The sequence below is a fragment of the Lissotriton vulgaris genome, chromosome 10 (genome assembly GCF_964263255.1).
Source record: "Lissotriton vulgaris chromosome 10, aLisVul1.2, whole genome shotgun sequence".
Classification (NCBI taxonomy): domain Eukaryota; kingdom Metazoa; phylum Chordata; class Amphibia; order Caudata; family Salamandridae; genus Lissotriton; species Lissotriton vulgaris.
In genome coordinates, this window is record NC_141698.1 from 731,411,002 (window position 1) to 731,438,958 (window position 27,957).

Here is a 27,957-nt window from a genome sequence, read left to right on the forward strand (position 1 = left end):
GCCAGGGTTTGGCAGAATTCCACTGGCTCCCAGTGAAACACAGAGTAACCTATAAAGCCCTGTGTTTCACACAAAGAATAATACATTGGAGGGGTACCAGCTACCTCTTTCCCTTGATCAAGACTCATACTCCCTCCAGAACACTAAGATCTGGAGGAGCAGCGTTGGCAGTGATCCCCAGAGTTCATGGTGCGAGACTGGGCGGATGCTCTTTTGGGCTGCGTGCATCTAAGCTCTGGAACTCTATGCCAATTAACCTGAGACTTGAACAGTTGGAAGTAAGCTTCTGAAAAAACCTGAAGACCTTGCTTTTTAGACAGGACTAACAGTTGTTGGCACCGGACTCTTCAGGGCCTAATTTATGCTTAGCGCGAGGACACTCCCTTGGAGTAACAAGGTGCTTTATAAATCCAAAATTCATTCATTTAAAATCAATGTTTGGCATCAAATTAACTGTATTTTTTAGACTATCATACCATTTTATTTTTAGAAATCTATTTTAGGTAGTCTATCTGAGACCTTTCATACTTGATCTTTCAATGTACGTATAGTTGATTTTCGGATTGCTGTTGCATCTCAACAACTTTTGAAACATTGGAAAGAGTAAATTTGTTAGCTTGGTGGTATGAGGTACACTTTAATCACAGATTAGCTAGAACACATGTAACACCCTTAACTCTATTAATCAAACAAGAGATGTTATGTTCACCTGTAACTTACTTTCTTTCTAAACTTTCCAAGGACTCACAGATGCACTTTACTTCTATCGAAAAAGTGCCAAAGCCACCTTGACGTATATCTTATGCATTTTTCTAAGCATGTTTTATACCTATTTTTTCTGCTATTATAATAGATTACATATTTTATTGATATGTACCTTTCATTCAATCAACTTTATTGGTGTTAACATTTGGATTTCTCCCTTACCTTATTTTCCTCTTCCCTCTAATTTTTCCTTGTACTGCAGTATCCAGTTGCTCTATGTTGGTTCTCTATGTTGTATCTATTGTTTCTAGCTATGTTTAATGTATCAATTAACTTTTCTTAAACAAATTTTTTTAATGTAGAGCTGGTCTCACATAAGTCGTTTCACTTGGGATACAGTCCACAATACTTCTAGTATTCTGTCCCTAAGGAATGTAACCATTAACAGACATCCAACATGCAAATAATTTCTACAAAAATACAAATATATTTCACAGTTTATTAAATATTACACCTATTACTACATCACATGTACCCACAACATACCTCTCATAATCCCTTCAAAAGATAACTACTTCATTCCATTTTAAGGCACACTTATTATGACTACCTCATCAACATAAACCTCAATTGGGACTTATGGCCACATCGCAATTTAGAAATCGCAAACGGCAATGCATGAAAAAATTCGCATTTATTTTTGCGATTCGGTATTTTTCCTTAATTGCGATTCGCAATTTGCGAATCGCAATTAAGGAAAACCCTTCCCATTGATTCCTATGGGCCAAAAGGCTCATAGGAATGAATGGGAAGGCATTCACATTTTGCGAATTTCATTTTGCGAATCGCAAAATGTGAATGCAATTTCAAGGGTGCAGGGGGGGTCCAAAGAACCCCTCCCCATTTGTTCTTGTAGACCGGCCATTATTGCATGTTTTAACCCAATGGATATTATTTTGAACTGTTGTCTTACAAAGGTTTTAATACAATTTGCAGAAAAACTGCGACCTTTGTTAATCTTCCCTCAATTTGAACTCTGCACTCACTCTTTTTTTACTGTTGTTTATGATTGTTCTGGCTGCATTAATGCTATGTTATTTTAATGCATGCTACATTTTTTTTATTAACTATGCATAATAAAATTACTTACCTCCTTATGATAAAAGTATGGTTAGACATATTATCACATTGTAAAATATTATTAAAATAACAAATACCAAACCTGATCAAATATTAGCTTTTGAACATAAAAACTGAATTAAAAACCAGCAATGTATTGCATAGGCAATTGCAAGCTCATCATAATATGTGTACATACTCACATTGTCTCCACAACAATGCTGTTTGTGTAGTCTTGATGAAATGCATATACAAGCTTATGTAGTCTAAACCACATGCATGTACAAGATTTGTTCCAAGATTTTACATTACATGATAAACAAAATGATGTTCTCTTAAATATCACTCAGTATTAGTGTTAACATTTATTTGTATAAAACACATTTAAAACTATTCTTTCCCTGTTGCTGATATCTTCCAAAAAAGTATTCTAGAAGTACTATACATATCTATAGTTTGAAAAATATCATAATCACAAAACTTTTATTATTTTATACACCTTTTAATGATTGATTAATCGAACACAAAATACTTATCAACAAAGATAAAGGACTATTATGCAATGGTGACATAAGGTGTATAAGCCACCAGGGTCCTTCAATACCATTCAAACAATAAACCTTGAGAAATACCCAATTGAAAACAGCACAATAGTGGCCTATTTTTGACATTAAAAGAATTTGTTCTGCTAATATTTTACATAAATAGAACATCTGAACCTTTGTTACGTTCATGTGTGCTGCACATCTGTAAAAATAGTTCATTTCAAAATAAGGTTAAATGTTTTAATAGAGTGTAAGAAACACCATTTCTTGCATTCAATACTTATTTCCTGCAAGCTTGTACACATGCAGCAAGCACTCCACTTCCATGTGAATTTTGGATTGGTGATTGACAAAAAGGCAAAGTTCAATGTTTCCAGAAAAAATCTCTACATTTAATAGTTATATATTTTTTAAACTGGATAAAACTGACATCACAACGACTATATGTTGGAATACAGCATTCATAAGCACTTCCACTCAAGCAGTTTGCCTGCACCTAGCACTTCAGTTCTGTTCTTTTGCAATGTCTGATCAAAGTTCTAGGAATCTACATGACTCCACAGTATGGCAGCAGATGACAAAATAAAATAGCCTCTGAAGAAAGAGCAAAGATCCTAGTCATGCACACAATATCACAAAGTGCATTATAAATCGGCTATAGATGATTTGCATGATATTAAAAAATATATTCTGATTATTATAATGTAAACAGGCATATGGCCATAACATACATGTCTGAGTGTTTTAGTAACGTCAAACATGAGACACAAGCATAATTTTTTGGACATTTTGATAAATTACCTTTTTAAATGAGTTACATAGCCAACACCAATATTTCTCAACATCAACATTCGTCAAAGATATGTTCAATCAAATCGATTCTGACTTCACAGCCATGTTCCTCATCTCTGTTATTGTGCTGTCATTGCACACCAACATCTTCTTGGGGTTGTGTCTGGTGGCCATCATCAATGATGAGTGGTATATTTATCACCGTAGGAAACAGTTGTGCAACATACAGCAAAACACCACAATCTTACAGACCTTTCCAGGTAAGTAAGATACAGCTGGTCTCATCAAAACGTGAAGTGGGTATATATGAGAGGCATGTGCTTCATTATAATGGACCTACCCAAGTGTAGCTGGATCCCTCAAAGGTGTTGAAGGCCATGTTTGACTGAGAAATGCAGAATTCCCTGCAATAAATACATTAAAAGATCCTCAGATTTCAAAAAATATAACCCATTTCTGTAATCATTTCCAAAAGTATTATTTTTTTTACTTATCGAAAAAGAACCCTCACCTTGGTGGTAGACCTGCTATCTGCTGTGGCACACTGCTGCAAAAAATCATCAAGTCAACTGTTGATCCTGGGAATTTTGCACAGTTGTTGCTAATGAAGGGGTCAGTAGAGCATAGGTGCAATCAATAGAACTGACCACATTCGGAACTCGTCCTATAGCATAGAACTCAGCCTTAATGTTGTTAATTGTTGCTACATCAACAGGAAAGTAGACATACTCTTGCAAATGCACAATCAGCATGACTAGGAACTGTGTGGGGATGCCCAAACATGTTGGTTATGACAATTCCTTTTCTATTGCAACAGCATCTTGAAATGATCCAGCTGCACAGACATGTTCCACTGTAATGATTGTAACAAGTGGTGAGATTGAAGATGGTACTTCCGTATATTACATAGGTTCTTTTTTTAAGGTGTTGTTTTCCAAGAATAATATTGTGTCATTGTTTAGTCTGTATTTCCGAACTATGGGGTCAATTACGATGGCGGTGAATCCGCATCCTCCGGGCCGGTGGATTCACCGCCGCGGCATAGAAAACACCCACCGCCAGATTATGATGGCGGTGGGATCAGCGGCGGACAGCAGGTCTGTCCGCCGCTGATCCGCGGGGTGTGGACCACAATATGGTGGCGGTGTCTGCAAGACACCTCCAGCCGCATTAGGATGGGTGCGGAAACATGCTTTTCAGTGGCGGCTTTTACACAGTGGAAAAGCATGTGGGCCTTTGCTTCTGGGGCTCCTTGCGGGCCCCCAGGGTGTTGGGGGGTGGGGGGTGCACATGGGGGGTACCTATGGTACCCCCCTGCTTTGGCATGCACAAGGTGGCAGGCACCACGCGGTGCCCGCCACGTTGTGCATGTCAAAGGAAAACATGCATTTTTCACATTTTGGCGGGAACTGCTTAAAGCAGCACCCGCCATAATGTTACATATAGAGGATGTGACCGCCAGGGTGGCGGTCACATCCTAATTCCAATGGAGGAATGGCCGCTGCCCCTGCGGACGGTCCCTCCACCTCGGGGTGGCGGACGGACTTTGTCCGTCTGCCCTCCAAATCGACCCCTATGTGTGAAATCAGGACTTACCGGACGCAGTCTTCTTCTTCATTGTTGAGGAGGATTCTATATATGATTGTTGTGGAAAATAAAATAAATGTACTGCTGTTGTACATACCACATACAAAATAATGTTTAAAAAATAGCATGGTTATTGTGCTCTACTGTATGTTAGCAACACATTAAATATTTTATATGAGCAGTAATATCACAAAAGATAAAAGTGCCTTGATAACATTTCACTTAACATTATGCATTAACTTATACTACCATTTGTAATACATATAGGTATCTATAAATATATATAACTTAACATAACCTGTTGTAACATCTTTTTTAGTCCACATGTAGCAAATAAAAATGTATTATGACAAAAATATTTTTTTCCAGTATGATAATTTGAAACAAACTAAATATATTTAACCTCTTCGCCGCTAATGACAAGGGTAACTCGTCATGGACTTTCCATTGATTTCAATGGGAAACAAATGAGTAGTAAAATAATGCCTTAGCAGCCAAGTGGTTAAACATTATTCATATTTTTGGTGTAAAAATAATGCATGATGTATTATGATACATCATTGCCTAGACCATAATTTGCTTTCCCAGCTCCTGTCTTCCATGTTTTGGCATACACACCATAGTAGAGAATGTAATGGGACACTACTATATGACAGACATATCAGTGATAGTTCATTTTCATAATTGGATTTTTGACCGTTGTTGAAGTTGTCATCTGCCATCCATTATACAGTTTTCTGTCAGATTCAATATATATAGTTCACGTAGAATAGTGTATTAGATGAGTAGCATAATGTTGGATGAGACCATCAAACAGGACAGACTCCATATGGGCGATATTTTGTGTGTCCATTAATGATGAATTTTCTGCCTACCATCTTGTCTAGCATTTACCTGATAGTGATAGAGAAAGCAGCATAGCGTTTGACCTTTTCATCTGCCATGAATGGAGGATGTCTTCAACAATGAAGTACCACATTTGGTTGACAAGTCCTGTCATTGGAAAACGTACTGATTGATTTATGGAAGTATGCCATCCGTGGTGCAATGGCACTTGCAGAAATCCGTCACATTGGTGTATTCAACCAAACTTTACTTGTCATGTCACCACTGATCTGAAAACACCTTCTCCATAGTGGCGGCCAAATTGTTCTGCTGGGAATATGTATGAGTGATTCAATGACAGGGCACCCATCTTCACCACAGAAGAGATCCTGGAAAGGGACCACCTGGCAAAGTACTCTCAGTTGTATGGTCCAGCAGAAAGCACGTCAGTAGTCAGAGCTTTAATGCATGAAATGTGCACCTAAAAGGTCATGGACCAGGTAAAGTCAATAATATGTGCATAAAATGTAATACCATTTTTATGGGTTCATTCATATTGTGGCTGTTGGAAACATACATGAAATTGTGTATAAAGACTCATCCTTTGATTAACAAGGACACTATTCTCTACGAAATTGTTATTGAAGCTGAGGTATTTTGTACATAATTTTGACATATGATTGAATTGGTAAAAAAAATGTATTTTCTTTATTGCAAATGTTTGTATGCATTTATGTATGTTCTATGTATTTTTATATGGACAGTGTCTAATTATGTACTGAACACACAGGCCCTTATTTAGAATTTGGTGGAAGGGTGGCATACACCACCACGAATGTGTCAGACTATAATGTCTTCCAAAATGGTGGGTTGCCCACTGTATTTTGAGTTGGGCAAATTATCATATTTCTGCTGGTAGAGCCCTACCTGGTCCTGTTAGGTAGAAACATTTGATCAACTGCCCCAAAGAGATGGGGCCATCAATGCAAGTACCTCAGGACATTGCCACATTTAGAGTGGACATTCAAATATACCTGTTCTATGCCTTCAGAAAATACCTGGTGTCCCTCATCAAAATAAAAATGACCCATACACCCTGGGTGAAAAGTCAGAGACAGGCATGGTCATTAGGTATTTTTCTTTTCTGAAAAATAAAAACGTTGGTTGAGTATCTGTTTCAAACATGATAGCTGCTCCACAAAGCTACAGTGCATTCAGCTAAGCTGCCATGGCTGCGGCTCCTTGAAAGGCACAGAGGCCTCCGCCAGACAGGCAGAGTTCTCTAAATAAGTAAGAGGTCATCCATAACCACTATCCTGCTGCTACCTTTGTTATAATCCCATACAAAATATGGTCCTGTTTTAGGTTTTCTTAACCCTCTGGCAAAGCGCAGGTTTCATAATTCAACATGAGTCAGGGAACCTGGCGCACTGTGACTCACAAACCACCTGCACAATATCTGTAGATGGTGCAATCTGGGACATGCAAATTTACAGGATTATTTGTTGTTAGTGAGTTCTGACACTTCTTTCTCCATGAATGTACACACACAGGAATCCGCATTATTTAAGACTTTATGTAAATCAATGTCCCAATCAAGTGCAAATATTGTGAATAAATGTAGCAACTAAAACAAGCAATGGAGTAGCCAATAAAATTAATAAATACAGTAATAAAAAGAACCTCAACACGTAAAGGCTCTTTCTAACATTCATTTCCTGCAATGAGGGAATCAGTCCTTCTCTCCCTTCTGGCTCCTATCTAAACTGTCTATCGTCAAATGTGCCTGTCTGAGTTTCTTGAAGTGGCCTCTCACTCATGCACCTTAGCCAAGCAACAGATCGGTTGTTCTGTACTTCAAGAAGTTTGCTCCCTTTCTTAGCGCTCTACTTATGGTATTCCAGCAGACCAATAAGACCAAACTGGGTCTGAGAAGCCTGCCCTGAACTAGAGATGTTTTTTTTTTTTGCTTGCACAAATCCACCCTCCCAGGAGGTGGAAGATTCTCCCTTCTGCTTAATACTTGTGTGTATCAAGCTTAAATACACCTATTTGGTTATTTTGAAACGGGCAGGCGTCGCAATGAATAAGGACAAAAGCAAAAACTGAAATATAAAAAATGTGAAATATGAATCCTCTCGCACCTTCACTTAATTCTATCTAACATTATACATCAGATGAAAACATAGAAATGACCAACTGATGCACTATCAAGTTAATAAAAGGCAAATGCCATATATTTTACACGTGGAAACACCACTAAATGCAGTACAGATATATAAATGAGCACTTAAATAAATGGTTTATAATTGTACATGAAGCAGACAAATACAAAGATTGAGTCAGTGGAGGGATGTGGATACCATCCTAAATCTAAATAAGCCTCACAGACCTTAACAAATTTTGTCAAGGTTTTGTGGATTTGCATGCGTGTATTTTAAACTTCGTAATGTTTAAAAAGGGAGATGGCGTGGCTTGGATGGCAAGGAGGCAGCAGACCTGAGTCCGGAGCTCCCGACCCCCCGAGACAAATAACGGCGAGCAAAAGGACGGAAACGTGAGGAGACACTAAAGAAACATATGTGAACGCGCATGAACTGAAGGGGCACCGGAGACGACCCTTTTCGAACCTGCGAACATGCTGAAGGGAGGCACGAAGCCGGGAAAGCTGCCGAGGGGACGGAAACTTTTAAGCACAAGATGGCGGCAAGCCCCTAAGAGGAACAACAAACCACCGCAAATCCCCAAGTAAGAGCGACCCCACAACCGGCAATAGAACAACGCGCGACTCCCCCACCCTCATGCGAGCGCCCCCCCCCCAATTCCAAACTAACGAGGATCATCAAACAGTAGGAGGGGGGCGCCAGGACGGTGGCGCGGAGGGCAGCCATCTTGGTGGAGTAAGGGGATACGTTCAAACAACAGCGCTGAACAACCAGACAGAGGGAGCGTGAGAGAAAGGCATCATCCCCCCGACACCAGACGAAGCGCCAGCCCGGCGAACCCGGTGAGCGCTGAAAGCGAGCGAGTGCAGAGGGGAAGGCGAAGGCAGAGCGCGGAGGATAGGCGCCATATTGGTTAGGTCGGCGGCGGACCTCTGAGCCGATCAACACCATAGGGCAGCGTGACTTCAAAACGACAAGCAGCGACAAGTAGCGGACCCCCGAGGTGCCGAACGAACGCCAACGCTAACCGCCGACCACCGGCGCAGGTGCAAGGAGCGACTCGGCGCCAGCGACGAGCGCGCCCGGCCGCTCGGGCGGCGGCCATCTTAGTGGGGGCTGTAAAGATAAAATTTTAACCACGCAACACTGCCTTTATCCAAAAGATAGACGAGGCGCACAGAAGCTAACACCCCACCCGTCCACCTAGCCTACCCCTAAGGATACATCAGTGCCGGAGCTGCAAGTCAGGGGGAAAGGCGCGACTAACAACCTGAGGCGGCCATATTGGAAGTCCAGACAGGGAGGGGCATACACCGAGCGACACCGAGCAACAAGAGGGGCAACAGAAACAGCAACTCGCTAATGGCCAAGGAAGAGAGGAAGTGAAGCCAAGCCAAGTGCCAGTGTTAGCCAAGGGGAACAGCGGTCCAGCGGGTCAAAGGAGACACAGCCGAATGCGGATGAGCAAGGCGCAGAGCAGTGCTAACAGCCCACGAGACAGGACCACCATTACCAGAAGGAGACACACACGCTGTAACGCAGAACAACCCTAGGAGGCCGATACAACAAGGAATAAATAGGGCAAACCCCCAGGAGGCTGGCGGAGGCTAGGACAAAGACTAGAGTGGTCAAGTGGCCACCCCGCTTTAGGGACTGCAATTTGTCAACTGGGCCGATCCAAAGGAAGAAAGAGGACGAAGGACAAAAAAAGACACCTACAAAGCGGCAACCAACGGAAACAAGACCTCAAACACACCAAGTCAGAAGGGGCTTTGACGTAATGGCAGGGAAAGAAGGCGGCATGGTCACAAATGCCCAAAAGAAGAACAAAAATGACCCGACAGCATCACCCGCGAAAGAGCGCGAAGACCTAGGCAGCGAAACAACGACTCTGGACACACTACTAAGGAAAATAACAGAAGGCAATGACCTAGCGAAGGCAACGAAAAAAATAGTGGACAGTATACAAATGGAACTAATCGCAATAAGAGCTGAGCAAAGTAAAGCCAATGGCAGAATAGACGACGCGGAAAAAAGAATCAGCAACCTAGAAGACCGCGCAAATATAACGCACAAGGACCTAGGTCTGGTCATAAAAAGAACAACAGCCCTACAAAGATCGACGGCCGAACAGGATGACAGAAGTCGCAAGGGGAACATAAGACTGCTGGGAGTACCGGAGGAGGAAAATGACGCCCCGGGGGCGTGCGCCAGGATGCTGGAGGACATGATCCCTCAACTAACAGGCCTCACTTTCGAGAGACCGCTCGAGCTCGTCAAAGCATACCGCATCCCAGCAAAGAAACAATCGAACAGCAACACCCCAAGACCAATCATATGTAAACCGCTACGTGAGAACCACACAGAGGAAATTTTCGCAGTAGCCAGGAAAGGCAAACCAATGGTAATCAACGGGAAGAAAGTAACAATCACGCAGGACCTATCCAAGCTGACGGTGGGAGTGAGGAAGGGTTTCCTAGCCCAGCGAGAAGCCCTGCGGAAAAAAAATATCACCTTCTCCTTCGCAGGCCCGTCAAGAGTGAGGATCACAGACAGACTCGGAAGCAGAACCTTTGACGACCCCAACAACCTACACAGGTACCTACAAGGTCCAGCCCCAGAAGAGATGGAACACCAAAGCCCAGGAGCAAAGAGGAGAGCCTCGACAGACGAGGCCGAAGAAGAAGTCATATGACAAGGGGGAAGTGCGTGAATAAACGCAAACCAATGCCAAGGGCAAACACATATAGGAAGAGACAAGGTCCTAAACCAGTTTGACAGCTCTAAACGCACAAGACAAGAGCCCAAGAACACCCCCAACAACCATTGACCTCGAACTTTAATCAACAATCTACCTCGATAACGCACAATCCAACCAACGTTTCTACCTCATTGTTGTTAATCAGAAGAGAGACAATGACGACCAATAGCTACCATATCCTTTGCCATATCATGCAGAGACATTGACTTACTTGGGGGGGAGGGAAGTGTGAGGATCCTTGCTGTCAAACACCCATTTTTCTACAGGCGGAGGGAGGGGGGAGGGAGGGGAGGGGGGGGGCCAGACGGGGCGGGGGGGACAGGCAGGCATGAAGGCGAGCGAGATAACGGACATTTGCGCAATGCATAACTTCTTTTGGTTTCTTTTCCATACCTTTCTATACACCCATTCCCACACTTTTTTCCAACCCCTACTCCAACCCAGCTCACTCTTCCCCCAGGGGGGGGGAACCAGTCACCTGGCGAGAACGAAGGCAGGTATCTCTGAATCAAATAGAGGAAACGACAGAACAACCAGCGAAAACAACAAACCCCCATGACAAACCAACCACCGGCGAACCTGTCCACGAACCTAAAGGTCATCTCCATGAACGTCAAGGGCCTAAACCATCCAATCAAACGCAGGAAAATACTAGAACACCTGGCAAAACTCAAGGGGGACATCTACACGCTACAGGAGACCAAACTCTCAGAGGAGGAGGCAAAACTGCTTAAGGCTAGATGGATAGGCGACATCCTATGCTCACCTGCCAATGGGAAGAAGAGAGGCGTGATAACTATCCTAAGCAAGAAAGCCAACCTCACCATCCAAAAGACAAAAACAGACGAGGATGGCCGCCTGTTAATAGCAAGTGTCCAGAGAGGAAATGACCGAATACATGTGGCAAACATCTATGGACCAAACTCTGAAGACAAAGACTTCTGGCAAATGGTAGACGGTGAACTCTGCGATCTACCACAGGAAGACCTACTGATTGTAGCTGGCGACCTGAACAAGACAATGGACCAAGCAACGGACAGACACCCAAGCAGGCCAAGCCACAACTCTCCAGGCAGCAACACCCTTAAAGAACTTTGCGTCAAACATCATCTAGCTGACCCATGGAGGCTACAACATCCCACAGCGCGTGAGTACACCTTTTACTCACACCCGCACAACTCCTACAGCAGGATCGACTATATATTGATGTCCAACAACCACACGCACCTAATTGAGAACACGGAGATAGCCCCGATAACCGTCTCCGATCACGCACACATATCCCTCACCCTGAACGGCAAACATAATGAGAGCGTGACGAGAAGATGGAGACTAAATGATGACATCCTACAGAACAAAGACAATGTTAAAGAAATGGAGGAGGCACTAAAGAACTACCTGGAAGACAATGACAACGGCGAAGTGGGGAAAGACACCATCTGGGAAGCACTCAAAGCAACACTAAGAGGCAAGCTGATAAACATCAAATCAAGGATGAACAGAAGCAGGAACAAAAAGATCTCGGAGATAGAAGAGGAAATAGCAGCACTGGAGAGAGGCCACACCGCAAACATAACAGACAAGAACACACTCACCACGCTCACAAAAAAAAAGTACGAACTGAACAAAATCCTAAGCGAACGAGCAGGTTCGTGGCTAACAAAATTCAAGTCAGTGAATCTATGCAGGGCAAACAAAGCAGGGAAACAGCTAGCGTCCTACCTCAAAGGGAAGCAGAGACAACACACGATAGCAGCAATAACAGACAAAAACAACAAATCGCAAACAACAAACAAAGGCATACTGGAGGTCTTCAGAGAGTTCTATCAAGAGCTATACTCTGAGGATAAAAACCTGAGCAAAGACGGCGGCCGCTCATTCCTCAAAGAAGTCAATCTACCGGAACTCAAGGAGGAAGAGAAAGCACCCTTAGAGGCGGACATAACGGAAGAAGAAATTGAAATTGCAATCAACCAGCTAAAAAAGAACAAAGCACCAGGACCAGACGGGTACTCCACCGGGTTCTACAAAACTTTCGCCCCCCAAATCAAGAAAATACTATCGGAGACCTATACCGCCTGCATACAGAAAGGTGAGATGACAAACACCATGCGGGAGGCCAACATCACAATAATACCCAAGGAAGGTAAAGACCCCCAATTCCCGAAAAACTACAGACCCATATCGCTTATAAACGTGGACTGCAAAATCTATGCAAAGGTGCTTGCGAACAGACTAAATACAATCCTACCGAGCATCATACACAGCTCACAAGTGGGATACATCAGACACAGGCTGTCACAAGACAACACAAGGCTGCTATGTCACCTAATCAACCACACAACACAGAGCAATGAACAGGCGGTCATGATAGCACTGGATGCGGAGAAGGCCTTCGACAGAGTCTCGTGGCCCTTCCTAAGGAACTGCATGACAAAATTCGGATTAGGAGAAAAATACATAGCAATGACAATGGCCCTATACAACAAACCAAGAGCTAAAATAGTGGTGAACAGAAGCACATCTGAATCACTCCTACTAGGGAGAGGAACTAGGCAAGGATGCCCACTGTCACCAGGCCTCTTCCTACTGGCACTAGAACCACTACTTGCAAAAATAAGAGACAATGAGGAGATAACGGGTGTTAAGATCGGAGGTAAAACAGTGAAACTCGCAGCCTATGCGGATGACATCCTCATTACTACCACCAACCCATCAAAGTCAATCACAGCGCTAATGGAGACAATAGGAGAATACGCAGAGGCATCCGGATACAAACTCAACAAGGACAAATCGGAATGCAAACCAATGAACGTCCACACCGCAAAATCGGTACTAGGTGACTCCGGCCTAGCCTGGCAAACAAACCCACTCAAGTACCTAGGCCTGCAGTTTGGGAGAGACCTAACGGCCACAATACAGCACAACGAGGACTCACTGCTAAAGAAAGTTAAAGACAGACTAGAGCTGTGGTCGCCCAAATACATCGGCTGGTGGGGAAGGATCGAGACGATTAAAATGATGATAACACCCGCAATAAACTACACGCTAAGCATGCTGCCGCTCCCAATGACAGATAGCTTCCACAAAAAGCTGGATAGCATGATAAACATCTTCCTATGGAAAAACAAAAAACCATGAATAGGCCTGGCCAAACTGAGGCTGGCGAAAGAACTAGGAGGCCTAAACCTAACAAACTTCAAAACCTACCAGACGGCCTGCCTGGCCAAGCAAGGATTCGCGTGGATTGACGAAACGCAACAGTACAAGCCAGTATGGCTAGAACTGGAGGGAGAGCTCCTGGAAGGCCTGCACCCAACAGCAATACTGACTGCAAACAAGCACCCCCTATGGTCTAACAGGATACTGAAGCACACCAGAGAAGCACTGATGAGAGTGGACAGGCGAATGGCACAGAAGCTGAGAGGCACAACATGGGAATCCATCTGGCTCAACGCAAAAATCTCATATCAAGGGGCAACGATGAACTACGACACATGGATCAAAAAGGGAATCAGCCTCCCCAAACAAATGGAAACTAAGGGGAGGCAGCTGACCTTCGCAAACTTACAACAACTATACAACCTCCCTAACAAAGAGCTATACACATTTCTAAAGATAAGAACTGCCATAACCAGAGCAAACCTAACCCGAGAGGAGCCAAGCATCGTCAAGTACGTGCAAATGCTAAACTCGGCAGGCCACCAGACAGCGAAGATCTATAAACTAATTGCCCCAGCCACCATGTCTCTAAACAAGAAGACAACAAACTCATGGGCAACACTCCTAGGCAGACAGCTAAACGAAAAGGAACAGGCGCAAATGTGGTGTTCAGCCACAAAAAACAAAATCACCCCGCAACTGGCACAAACAAAATACTGGCTACTCCACAGAGCATACTGGACCCCATCCAGACTCCACAAAAGTGGCATAACAGAATCAAGCGACTGCTGGAACTGCCAGAAAGAGGAGGGCACACTCGAACACCTCATCTTTGGATGCATCAAAGTCAAGAAGTTCTGGGACCAGATAAACGCATTCATAAACGACATGCTCAAAACAGACTTAACTATCAACTATGTGACCTTGGCGACAGGGCATGTAACGACGAACCTAAACAACAGGGAAGAAAGAGATCTACTAGACCTGCTGCTCACAGCTGCCCTAAAGATAATCTTAACGAACTGGAAGAGCACGGCGAAAGCAAACTTCAAGACATGGATCAACTGGGTCACCTTCCTAAGAGGAGCAGACAACATCACAGGCAACTTCTCGAAAGAACACACACCCAAAGAGCCCATGTGGGAACGTCTTGATGAACACTTGAAGAAGACACACTAACGACCCCCCTCCCCCCCTCCTTTTTCTCTTTTTCTTCTCTCTTTCCTCTTCTTTCCTTTCTCTTCAGCAACAGGCCAAGGAAAAGAGACAACAAATGTACTGTGAAACAACTGCCTATGTACATGCAACTTTTATTTTTCAATAAAATCTTTTTTAAATCAAAAAAAAAAAAAGTACAATAATGTATTTCGAAAATGTTTACATCTTGGCATACTGTGCTCTGTTCCGCCAGAGCACCATAGTCAAGTTCTCTACTGAGGTAGCAGGATATATTGCACCATATTTATTATTCTTAGCTTGCTTGTCAGACATCTACTTGCCTTCTGAGGATTATATGACATGAAGGGTCCTCTAAAGGCACTGTAGTTTTGCATTCCATTTGCAACATGATGAATCTGTCCGAGCATCAAAAGGTGTCTATGTAGTTATGTAAATCATTGTTGTTTTTAGAAATAATGAACAAACCACTGGATTTAAATTTAATTGAATCCTCTGGTGTTACAAATCATGTGTATTTGATATTAAAATTAAAAAAGTATACATTCTGAATTACTTTCTCTGATGTCCAATGTCCAGCATCCCTTTGATACATTTTAAAGTATGGCAGATGCATCAAAGGATTGTGGTAACAATTAAAAATCACCGCACTCTAAAGATAATTAAAATACAACTTTTCATTAATAGGCGACTCCATAACATTGTTTACTACCCTGTCAGCAATAATTTAAAAACAAAAACAGGAAAAATGTGTTATATATTTTTGAAAACTGATGCAATTTAGGAAACTGCTAAAAGTGAATTTAGATTTTTTTCACACATTGTCCTCGTTTGTACATCTTTTCCCAACAAGGTGGGTGATATAATCATATGTAGGAAAGATAAATACAACATGTTAGGCTTATGTAGCCTCGTGATTTTGTCTGAAGTTCTAAGCAAGTGACAGTATAATGGCGGTTTTAGTTACTTATATTTAAAAGGTATGTTCTTTTTTTTTCAAATCTGCTTAACCCCTTCGATGCGTGTGACAAGGTCAGCTCGTCATGGGCGTAACCTGCGCTGTGCGTGTGACGAGTTGACCTTGTCACGTAGCGCGGGATTTTTAAAATCGCAGCGCTCAGCGGGAAAACCGCTAGCGCGCGTGCGGTTAAACACTGGACATTATCCATTCTTCAAGCATTGTACAACTTAGTAACTTTTTTTTATCCACTGTGTAAGTTAGTGCTCACATCAAGAAGACTATTTGGGGGACCCTGGCCAAAAGTGTGCATGCCCAGTGGGTCTACTGTTACTGCAGCATCCAAGTGAGGAACTCAGGATGGACCTCTGCAGACAGCATTCAGCTGTGGCGGTCCACTCAGTAATAGAAAAGGTTGCAATGTTCAAAGACCCCACAAAATGTGTTGTTGCATACTGGAAGTGGCCTACCCCGACATGGCAGAGCAGCTGCAGGCCAGAGCCCAACAGCAAGTAGGTGAGTCTCATACATGATATATGAAGACATTGTATGCATAGATGCGTGTGTGGATGATGTAGATACAAAAGTGAGGATCTTTATTGCTGATACACAGCATATGGTTTTAAAATATCTACTGTCCTTGGCAATTGTGTTGTTCTGCTGGAGTCCACAGAGATACATTTGATAATGTCTTTTCCTTTGATACACCACATTTTGTAGATTGCTAGTCTGCCATTCCTTATAATTGATAATGAACTAGTTGGGAATTTTATTTGTCGAAGGAATGCTGTAAAATAGAGTTCCTCCAACCCTGTCAAACTAGAACATTGTATGCCCTATTTGGAGCGGGGTGACCGTCAATAACTTTCCCTGCCCTTGGTGGACACTGGCAGCGAAAATTATAAACATGCCCCCCCTGCAAGAACAAACATGCCTGTGCAATGGTGCCATTTGTTTTTTGTTTTCATTAAACAAAGTTCCACTTTGGGAGTTTGTTTCTTGCAAAATAAAGTTCGCCAAGCCAGCCATCTTTTCTCTACTTCTCTTCTTTACCCATATGGGCATATTGACGAAGGATAGAGGCTTCTCGTTATAAGTCTGGGTTATCTCACACAGACTACAATGAAGTAAGTACAGGCATCTGGGCAACACTATCATTTTAAGTATTGCTATTGACCCAGCTACTGATACGGGAAGAGGGGGCCAGAAATCTATAGATCCCATAATGCCTTGATCGTGATCATGTAATCAACTCAAGGTACTGAGATGCAGGCATTTGATTAGGTCGCATACATAATGCATGAGTTGGGAAGAGCTGGTTCCTCAATATCAGTGATCCTTTGACTCCTGAGCCGACAGATATAGTTACTGACCGATGGGAATTATAAGGTTCATGGAAACACTGCGGTCTCATCTTGTGTCCCAAGAACTTTCAGCAGTTCAAAACAGCATAAAACTCCAGGGAGAAACTGTGAGGTGGAATGTAATATTACCCAGAGTATCAGAATTACAGATTTACCAGTTAATTCTCCATGTGTATACATTTGCTATGTGTATATCAGACATGCAAAGAGTGTGAAAAAGAACCAATGCTTTTCTTTTATTTTTATTTTTGCTCTAAAAATATTTATTTATCAATCCTGACGTGCCACCTCTTCTTAGAAAAATCTTACAAGTAGTGCAAGAATGGCTATCAATCAATCAATCAATCATAGACATTTATAGAGCGCTCTACTTACCCGGAGGGTCTCAAGGCGCTAGGGGGGGGGGGGGGGGGCTGCTACTGCCCGAACAGCCAGGTCTTGAGCTTCTTCCTGAAGGCGAGGTGGTCTTGGGTCAGGCGCAGGTCCGGAGGGAGGGAGTTCCAGGTCTTGGCGGCCAGGTAGGAGAAGGACCTTCCTCCTGTTGTCGTTCTTCGGATGCGGGGGACGGCGGCGAGGGCGTGACTGGCTGATCGGAGGTGTCGTTTGGGAGCGTAGAAGTTGATGCGGTTGTTGAGGTAGCTCGGGCCTTGATCGTGTAGGGCTTTGTGTGCGTGGGTGAGGAGACGGAAGGTGATTCTCTTGTTGACCGGGAGCCAGTGCAGGTCTCTTAGGTGTCCGGAGATGTGGCTGTGTCGTGGGATGTCGAGGATGAGTCTGGCTGAGGCGTTCTGGATCCGTTGGAGTCTCTTCTGGAGCTTGGTGGTGGTTCCGGCGTAGAGGGCGTTGCCGTAGTCCAGTCGGCTGGTGACGAGGGCCTGGGTGACAGTCTTCCTGGTCTCGGTGGGGATCCACCAGAAGATATTCCGTAGCATGCGCAGGATGTTGAAGCACGACGAGGAGACTGCGTTGACTTGCTTGGTCATGGAGAGGGAGGAGTCCAGGATGAAGCCCAGGTTGCGTGCGTGGTCTGTCGGTTTGGGTGCAGATCCCAGGGCGGGGGGCCACCAGGAGTCGTCCCAGGCGGAGGGCGAGGATCCCAGGATGAGGACTTCAGTCTTGTCCGAGTTCAGCTTCAGGCGGCTGGTCGACATCCACTCGGCTACTTCTTTCATTCCTTCGTGAAGGTTGGCTCTGGCGGCGGCGGGGTCGTTGGTAAGGGAGAGGATCAGCTGGGTATCGTCGGCGTAGGAGATGATGTTCAGGTTGTGTTGGCGTGCGATGGCCGCGAGGGGGCTCATGTAGACGTTGAAGAGGGTTGGGCTCAGCGAGGATCCTTGGGGTACGCCGCAGATGACTTCGGTGGCCTTTGATTTGTACAGTGGTAGGCGGACTCTCTGGGTTTTTCCGTCGAGGAAGGAGATGATCCATTCCAGTGCCTTCTCCTGGATTCCGACGTTGTAGAGGCGCTGCACTAGGTTGCAGTGGCAGACGGTGTCGAAGGCCGCGGAGAGGTCTAGGAGGATGAGGGCCACTGTTTCTCCGTTATCCATCAGGGTTCGGATGTCATCGGTGGCAGCGATGAGGGCGGTCTCGGTGCTGTGGTTGGCTCGGAAGCCAGACTGTGAGGGGTCGAGGGATCCGTTCGTCTCGAGGAAGGCGGCCAGTTGCTTGTTGACGGTCTTCTCGATGACTTTGGCTGGAAACGGGAGGAGCGAGATGGGGCGGTAATTCTTGAGTTCGGTGGGGTCCGCTGTTGGTTTCTTGAGTAGAGCGCTGAGTTCGGCGTGCTTCCAGCTCTCAGGGAAGGTGGCGGTGTCGAATGAGGTGTTGATGATGTCCCGCAGGTGGGGTGCGATGACAGCGTCGGCCTTGTTGAAGACGTGGTGAGGGCAGGGGTCGGTCGGAGATCCGGAGTGGATGGAGTTCATCATGCGGACGGTGTCTTCGGTGCTGATAGGAGTCCAGGCGCGGAGGGTGGTGGTGGGGGGCGGTGGTTCGGTTGAGTCGGACGTGGCGTTCGTCGGTTGGGTGTTGAAGCTGTTGTGTATGTCCGCGATCTTGTTGTGGAAGTAGGAGGCGAGGGAGTTGCAGAGTTCTTGCGATGGGGTGATGTCGTTGTTTCCGGCGTTGGGGTTGGAGAGCTCTTTCACGATGTTGAAGAGTTCCTTGCTGTTGTGTGCGTTGTTGTCCAGTCGGTCCTTGAATGCAGTTTTCTTGGTGTCGCGGATCAGCTGGTGGTGCTTCCGGGTGGCAAGCTTGAGGGTGGTCATGTTGTCCGGTGTTGGCTCCCTTCTCCAGGCTTTCTCGAGGGCTCGGCAGTTCTTCTTGGAGCTCTTGAGTTCGTCAGTGAACCATGGGGCCTTCTTGCTGCCGGGTCTGCTGGGCGGGGTCTTCAGTGGGGCGAGTTCGTCCGCGCAGTTGCTGATCCACTTCGTGAGGTTGTGGGCGGCCTGGCTGGGGTTCGCTGAGCTGGCGGGAGGGTGCTGGCTCAGGGAAGCGGCGAGCTGGTCGACTGTGATCTTGCTCCATTTAACTGCCTTTTCTGCACAGCTAAGTCAATGCCAGGATTATTTGAGTGCCTAAAAATAAAAACCATGTATGTTTCCAAACCATCGTGACTTCCTGCAAAGTTATTACTTTAAGGCAGTCCATCAGATTTAAGAGGATGTAGCCTTACGGCTAGACCAGTCGACATTGAAGCTGGGGAACTGGGTTCGAGTCTCGGCAACAACGCTCAACATCCTGTGATTCTGGGCGAATCATTTAATCTCCCTGTGTCTAACAAAATTAATGAATGTGCCCACGTGTAATGAAACTGGCACTATGTATAGCGCTCTGATACCCAATATTTTCAGGTCTATTTCGCGCTATATGAAACTCTCAAAAAAGAAAAAAAAAGAACAAAATTGACTGCCCTGACTACTCCTTTTAACACCATTCGTTGTCACCCATTCAGAATTTACATGCACAGTTTTTAATCATGCATTCTGTAATTAACATGAACATTTAGACACTAACATATTCTTTCTTTTTTTGACTGCTGCAGAACCCACTTTTTTACTTTTTTCTAGCTATAAATCTGACATGGACCTTGAAAAGCGTTTGTGAATCAGCTTCTAAGCATCCCCCAAAAAGTCCCAGGTTCTAAGTATTTATGGTTAGGACAGTCCTGCTGCAGCTGTTGTTTTTAGGTCTACAAAAGGGGGTGGTGATGGACGGAGCATCTGAACCAATCAAACGCTCACACCCAGTCAACAGATCTGGGTTTAATCCATCACCGTTCTTTAGCCCACTCTGCCACCCCAGTTCAGACATGGCCATATGCAAATCAGTTTGACCCTGTTCCTCATGGGAACAGTCCAGCCCGAACTGCCAAGCCATGCCTTCCCTGGACCGGAAGCGGTACAAAAGGGGGTGGTGATGGACGGAGCATCTGAATCAATCAAACACTCACACCCAGTTAAAAGATATGGGTTTAATCCATCACCGTCCTTTAGACCACTCTGCCACCCCAGTTCAGACATGGCTATATGCAAATCAGTCTGACCCTGTGCCTTATGGGAACAGTCTAGCCCGAACTGCCAAGCCATGTCTTCCCTGGACCGGATACAAGCTTCCGAGGACCGGTTTCTGGCATTCCAGCCGTCTTCAGCCTGGCTTGCTTGAATCCAGTGGTAAAGTGAGCAAGGGACTCACGTCTGAGCATACCCTGCCACACTTATGGCGCTCAAAAGCGGGACAAAAGGGGGTGGTGATGGACGGAGCATCTGAATCAATCAAACACTCACACCCAGTCAAAAGATCTGGGTTTAATCCATCACCGTTCTTTAGCCCACTCTGCCACCCCAGTTCAGACATGGCTATATGCAAATCGGTCTGACCCTGTGCCTCATGGGAACAGCCAAGCCCGAACTGCCAAGCCATATCTTCCCTGGACCGGATACAAGCTTCTGAGGACCGGTTTCTGGCATTCCAGACGTCTTCAGCCCGGCTTGCTTGAATCCAGTGGCAAAGTGAGCAAGGGACTCAAGTCTGAGCATACCCTGCCACACTTATGGCGGCCAAAAGCGGTACAAAAGGGGGTGGTGATGGACGGAGCATCTGAATCAATCAAACACTCACACCCAGTCAACAGATCTATTTTTAGGTCTGGCTTGTCAGCGCAGCTGTCTGATGACCTATTGTTAAAACTATACTTGAGTGGGCTTCAGCTCCACTTAGAGGAACATTTCTCTCGTCTCATGCTGCTGGCTACTTGATGTATCATTTTAATTTTTACGAAGTGCTTTCATTGGAATCCTTCAGGAACTATTTTATATCTGCAAAGTACACTCAATCAACCACATATGTTTGTTGCATTCAATTATTTGTCACCCATATTGTTCTGTAATTGCATTTATATAGCGCTTACTACTCCTGACGAGGCATCAAAGCACTTTTTTTGCAAGTAGTACGCTAGTCCGGAACCCATAAAGGATTAGTGGTGAATTTGTATAGTGAAATATGAAAGTAATTTGAGTGGTGGAAATGTTAGTCAGTTATTTGGATTAAGAAGGTTAGTGAAGGAATAGAAGAGGGAAAAAGGTTTGCATTTATATAGCGCTTGATACCCCTGATGAGGTGCTGAAGCAATTTTTCGGTGAGTAGAATGCTACTCCGGGACCCATAGAGGAATGGTGGTGAATCAGTATAGTGAAAAATTAAATTAATTTGAGTGGTGGACATGTTAGTCTGTTATTTGGATTGAAAAGGATAGTGGTGTGATAAAAGAGGGAAGGATTTAGAAATCAGTTTTTATTTTGTTTTTATTTTGGGGGCCATAGCAGTAAGAGGAGGCTTGGGGTGAGTAAAAGGGAGGTTGTAGAGTAGGGAAGAGTCTAGAATGGGTTATTTTGGGGATCATATTAGTGGTATGGGGTTTGTGATGAATGAGAGAGTTGAGGTTAAGGATATATTAAAAGAGGTATATGGTGAGAAATAGGGTAGAGCTTTGGAAAGAGCAGTAAAAAGAGGTTTGAGATGAGTCAGAGAGTTGAGGTAGAGGATATATTGAGAGCGGTATAGGGTGAGGAATAGAGGAGTGCATTGCAGATGTATGAGACTCAACTAAAATATATGAAACCTTGCCTAAATGGCAAACACATGGAAACGAAGCTCATAAATGAAACTCGTGTGTCTACAAAACTGTATAAAACCAAATATTTGTTTTCCATAATCATCGAGACTTACATTTTTAAAGCAGACTAAAAAAGTGTACAACTTATCCTACCCAAAGGAAAATTCGTAATGAAGAATACATCTATATTTCTGTAGTTGAACTTTACAAATTTTTTTACTGAAAGAGCATGCTAATTCACCGCTGGCTTTGTGAACTAGTGTTTTTTCTCTGTCTGTAAAGTCTTTATTAACAAACGAAATCAGACCCAGAAAGACGAAGTGGAAGCCTCCATCCTGATCGAGGGGGAACCGATATGCTTTTCCCCAGCACTGCAAAGCCGCAATCTCCCTTTCAATGTTGTTAAAAGCCCTTTTGAATGCATCGCATGCAAATGCGACTTGTAAATTAGCACACTAAAGCCGCATATATTGGATGTTTCAATGCTTGTTTACAAAGTGTCACTGATGGCAGGGAGCTACTGATCTGGCAACACGTAAAATCGTATTTCAATTTCTTTCCTCATGCGTATAGATTGCATCCTATTCGAATCCCATCCAAACAAGAAAACCATATAAACTCACACATTCTTTAAAGATGAGGCAAACGTCTCTGGGTCTCTAATTATTTTACTGGGATCATTCTAACACAAAATGTAGAGAGGCTTAATTGCTGTTTCGTGATTTCTTAGACCCCCCTGCTTTGCTGCATTGTTCTCCTTTCAGAAACATCAAGGCGTAACACGTCATTACATTATTGAACCCGTTCCCGATTTTCCGCCCAAGTAACAGGCTTACTGTTCAGCCACCTCGTGTTTTCTTTCCATTGCTGTTTAATAAACAGCAGGCATGCTGGGAGTTACCTTGCAGTCTGCCTCTAGGTAAGGCGCGAGGACACAATGGCCGCCCGGGGCAGCATTGTTTCCAGCTGGATCTCCAGACCTGATGCCCTCTCAGGCTCATGCCCATGGAGATGATGAAAGGAGCGTCTAGGGCCTTTGAGCCTGTATTTTGTCCTCGACAGTGCTGGGAAGAAAGAGAGAAAACAGCGAGGCACTGGGAAAAGGAAGTAACAGTGTGAGGCCCTGTGAGCTTTGGCCTGCCTGGGGTAACAGCGCGTGACATTATGGTGTCGTCTCAGACTCCCCCGCAGTCCTCCCGCGGAGTTCCATGTATTGCTTGACCAGTCAAGCAGGTGGTATTGCTTCCGGGTTCTGTGACACTGAAATGGGGTTGGTCAGAAAAACCATGGCATGGGAGTGGAGCGGAGACTGAAAACAGGTTAGGGAACGTTGCTCAAAGCATCAGAATCGAATGTTGGACTGGACTGAGATTGAGGATTATACTGAATACATTTCCATGCATTAAAAATAGGTCATTCGTTTTCAGTAAGCTTCTGAAGAGCAATTGGGAGGGGGGAAAACCTGGAAAGCGTCCTTTGCCAGCTCGTCAAACCACAGCCCTGTCCCAATAGTCAGAATGAAAGGGCAGGAAGGGTGTGTAGAAGCCGTACTGGATTGTTTATTATTTGGAGTCAGTGCTGCTAGTGGGAGTGTATTACACCACCCTTGGGAGCGCCACTGGAGTCTCAATCTGCTAAACCAATCAGTTAAGCCCTGTCATTTGTACGATGAATTCGCTCTCTTTGTTTTTATCCTGTAAGGGCTTCTTTGGCCGAGTTCCTGTCATCCCCTGGAGTAACTTTACCAAAGCAAAACGATTAGAATAAGATATGAATGAACGTGCAGTTTATATTCTGCTGCAGAGTCCTTCAGTATTATCAAAAAGTCATCATATATTTGTAGACCTTCATATGCAACAAGCATTAGCAAAGGCAGTAGGTATCACCTTTAAAAGGCGAGTGCCAACCTATTTCCTTTGCCAGCTGTCTCTGGCTCCTGATTATTGTGCAGTTGATATTATTGAACTTATACTTGGTTGGAATAGCTATGAACACAGTGGTAATGAGGGTCGGTGCGGGTGAGTGTATATGGATGTATGTGTGTGTATATATATATGCACTCATGCACTGAGAAATGGAAACAGACTATCTCGAGACGTCCTCCTCAAAAACATCATAAGAAGCCAGTGCCTGGTGCAAGGCTCACTCAAGAGCTATACAGAGAGGAGGTGGGCCAGTTCCCTCCGTGAACCGCTGACTGGTCGGTCCTCTTTCCTGACTCATCAGTGTACTAGATTAGGCTGGCGCTACACAGAGGACCTTACTTTGGTGAATTGTACCTTGACCCTGGCACAAGGAGAAGTTATTTCTAGATAAAAATGCTGGCATACATCTGAGAGACCCACATTCTAATTCAGGCTTCCCCACTGGCTACGCTGTGTGGGTGTAAGGTACTGATGTGCATCTGAGACACCTACATTCTCATCCTGGCTGCTCCACTTAGCTACGCTGTGGATGAAGGTGATGACATACATCTGAGAGACCTACATTCAAGTCAGGTTTCCCCAACTGGGTATGCTGTGTGGATGAAGATGCCAATGTGCATCTGAAAGACCTACATTCTAATCCAGGGTTCCATAAATTGCTGTGCTATGGAAGAATGTGATGACATGCATCTGATAGACCTACATTCTAATCCAGGATTCCCCAGCTGGCTGCTCTAAACTAGACATCTATATTTGAACTTCGAGCTTATTCCAAATACTGTAGCGATAGGACATTGGTAACTAAGCCACTGATGTAAGGATAAGATGGTGATTGGTTCTCCCCAGTGTAAGGGATTGCACCAACAGGAAAGAGATGACTATCTCTGCACATTCAATGGTTCCGGGCACTTATGCTGGAAAATGGGGTAGTGTTGAGGAGAAATGCAAAGGAATTCAAAAGAATACCTGTACATATAATTAATCATTAGTTGCCAAGGTGTAGGATACATAAGGCAATCCCTGAGGGCAGTGCATTGTTATACTTTAAGATCTGTGCAATACCCAATTTTATGGTTGGGTATAGTGTCTAGATACCATACTTATAACTAGAGAATCGCACAGTTTTACATCAAACAAATAGTCAAAGGCTGATTTCAAAACAGAATTTGTGTTTTGTAATTATTTTTACGAGTTATGCCATTATTCCATATGCAGCAAATGGAGAGACAATATATTCTGTTTTACAGATCATCAAATGTCAATTTGTAAGGTAGGGGCTAGATGCATAGTTGAATTGAAAGCAGAGAGGAGCAGCCCTTTGCCTCTAAGACGTGGGTCGCAGTGGAGTGCGGCACTTCTCTGTTTACCTTAAGAAGATCCATGAGCTAGTTAATGCAGTTTGTGCAGTGTCGAATCTGTCCATTGGTTCATGGTGGTAGGCACCAAATGTTCTAAATCTCGCACCTTAAACACACAAGCTTGGCAGTGTATTTGGCTATACTGCCAGGGGCTTGACTCAACCTGTCGTCCCATGGCCATTGAGCTACCTACTATATACCAAGCTCTCCCCTACCATAGGGACTTGGAATTGTTGGCAAAAGAGCACTTTTCGAACAGATAAATAATGCCTAATGCTTCCTTGTTGTTAACGTTGTAAGGTAAACGAAAGTGGTCGTAAATCCTGGTTGTACAGCTGCTCAGTACATCAATTAATGAGTAGATGAAGCTAGTCTGACCCCAGACCCAATCAGTCAATTAAAATATACCCATGTGTGTCGAAGTTAGAGAAAAAGCCATATAGTATTAGTTTGGGTAAAAGAAATACACAATAATGATAGACAAAATGTAATATTTTTTTTGGCTCAATATAATCAGTCACCACGTTCATTTGTTAAGCTGAGTTCCCGGATGACCTACACATTGATTTCTAAACAGTGAGTTGCAAACGGAGCCTTACAGCCTCACACTAAGAAGTCCTCCTAAAAATCAAGACGAAAAATATCTTCATGTTTTGCCTCGGAAAAATCTTCCCTTGAAGAGGATCTAACACAGGACCCTTCTCCAGTTTGCTGACTTGAAGTAATTCTTCCAAATACATTAATTATGGTGAGAATCTACTATCGCTTCTATCGTTCAGACAGACCCCTGTCCGGGTCTTTATTGATCTGCCTTTTGCATTTCTTCCTAATAAGCAGCTGTCACTCAAAGCTGTTGGTTGCTGCTCTTTGAAATTAAATGGCCCCTCAGTGCGCCAGTCTCCTGCAGCCAGCACGTCTGACCCCAGAGCTGTTCCCAGCCTATCAGTTCTGGGCACCACCAAAATATTGATTAGAGACAGTGGTGCTGGAACACCTTTTAGAGTGGGGGTGCTGGCTGTTTACCATCACTTGACTTCTTTTTTTTTAAACTTTATTTTTGTCATTTTCAAGATATAAAACGTAGTAGATACATCATATAGTCTAATCACATGTCAGGTACAATTATGGTAAACATCAAGCATCTTATCAGGGGTCCAGTGTACCATCACTTGACTTAAGTACTTTTTTCTTAGTACCACACTCTGGTATTTTTCACACACTTAAGAAGACATGAGCACTGTTTGGTGCTAGGCAGCCCTAGCTTATTGTATTACTTAAACCTCTGAAGTAACAGGTAAAACAGTTGACACCTTTAACTTGCTCCCAATTCCTTAGAAAACCTAGGGATTTGTTTTTGTTGCTGTTTTATATAGCGCATTCTTGACCCTGGAGTGCTTTACATGAGCACAAGTTATTGCACAAGGACACATTGATTTTTTGTAGGAATGGGTAGAATACCTGATTTGCCCAGAATCACAGGCATAGACGTCTTTTTGGAGTAGTCAGGGGAGCACCTGTGACCCCTAGCTTGCTCTCTGCTACTCCGGGTCAGGGCCGGCATTTCCTCGGTGGAATGATGGGGTTGGGGGCCAATTTTGTTACAGGGTCGTTTTTGAATCACAGCTGCAAATTCGGCCACTGTAAGAAAATTGGCCAAAACCGGCTGTGGCAAACAAGCCGTACCCCCAATCCCCCCCCCCCTCCCTTCCCGGGGGTCTGAGCTGAGTACTTTGCCAGGGCGATTTTGGTTCCCAGTGTGGCCCTGCTCCTGGTACTTCCCTTGCAACCCCTAGCCTCAGAGGAGGCAAAATCTTTGCCTCCTCTGAGGCAGGGGTCGCAAAGGAAGTGGCAGGAGTAGCAGGGAGCAAGCTAAAGATCACAACTGCGACCCCCCTGACTACTCCCAAATGATGTTCATGATCAAAGGGTGTTAGGCAACACCGGGACTTGAAAGTTGTTCCCCAGTACAAAAGTCGGCAGCTCTGGCCGTGACATCACATCTTCTCACATTCGGTTGCTGTAGTACTCGTTTCTCCTGTACCACAGCAAGAGTGCCAGTGGTTATAATGACGAAAATACCCGAAACATTCAGTAAGAGCGAAGGATAGTAAACACAGATCTCTGTTGTAAAAGAATTAGCAACCATTTCTAAGACGAAGTTGCCAGTCATGAGACAATTTGCATTGGAACGCAAGCTTCTTCATTGATAATTCTCTATCGGTACTCCATCAAGGATATATGGGGGTGCCCTGCATCACCCGCACCCCTAGTACCAGCGCCACTTCAGATGCAGTGCTTAATTTGAGCCAGTGGTTTCCGGTGCTCGGCACCAGCACTTAATTATCAATTCCAGTCCTTGAACAGTCTGCTACAAGGTGCGCTATCTGGGTATTTTCGAG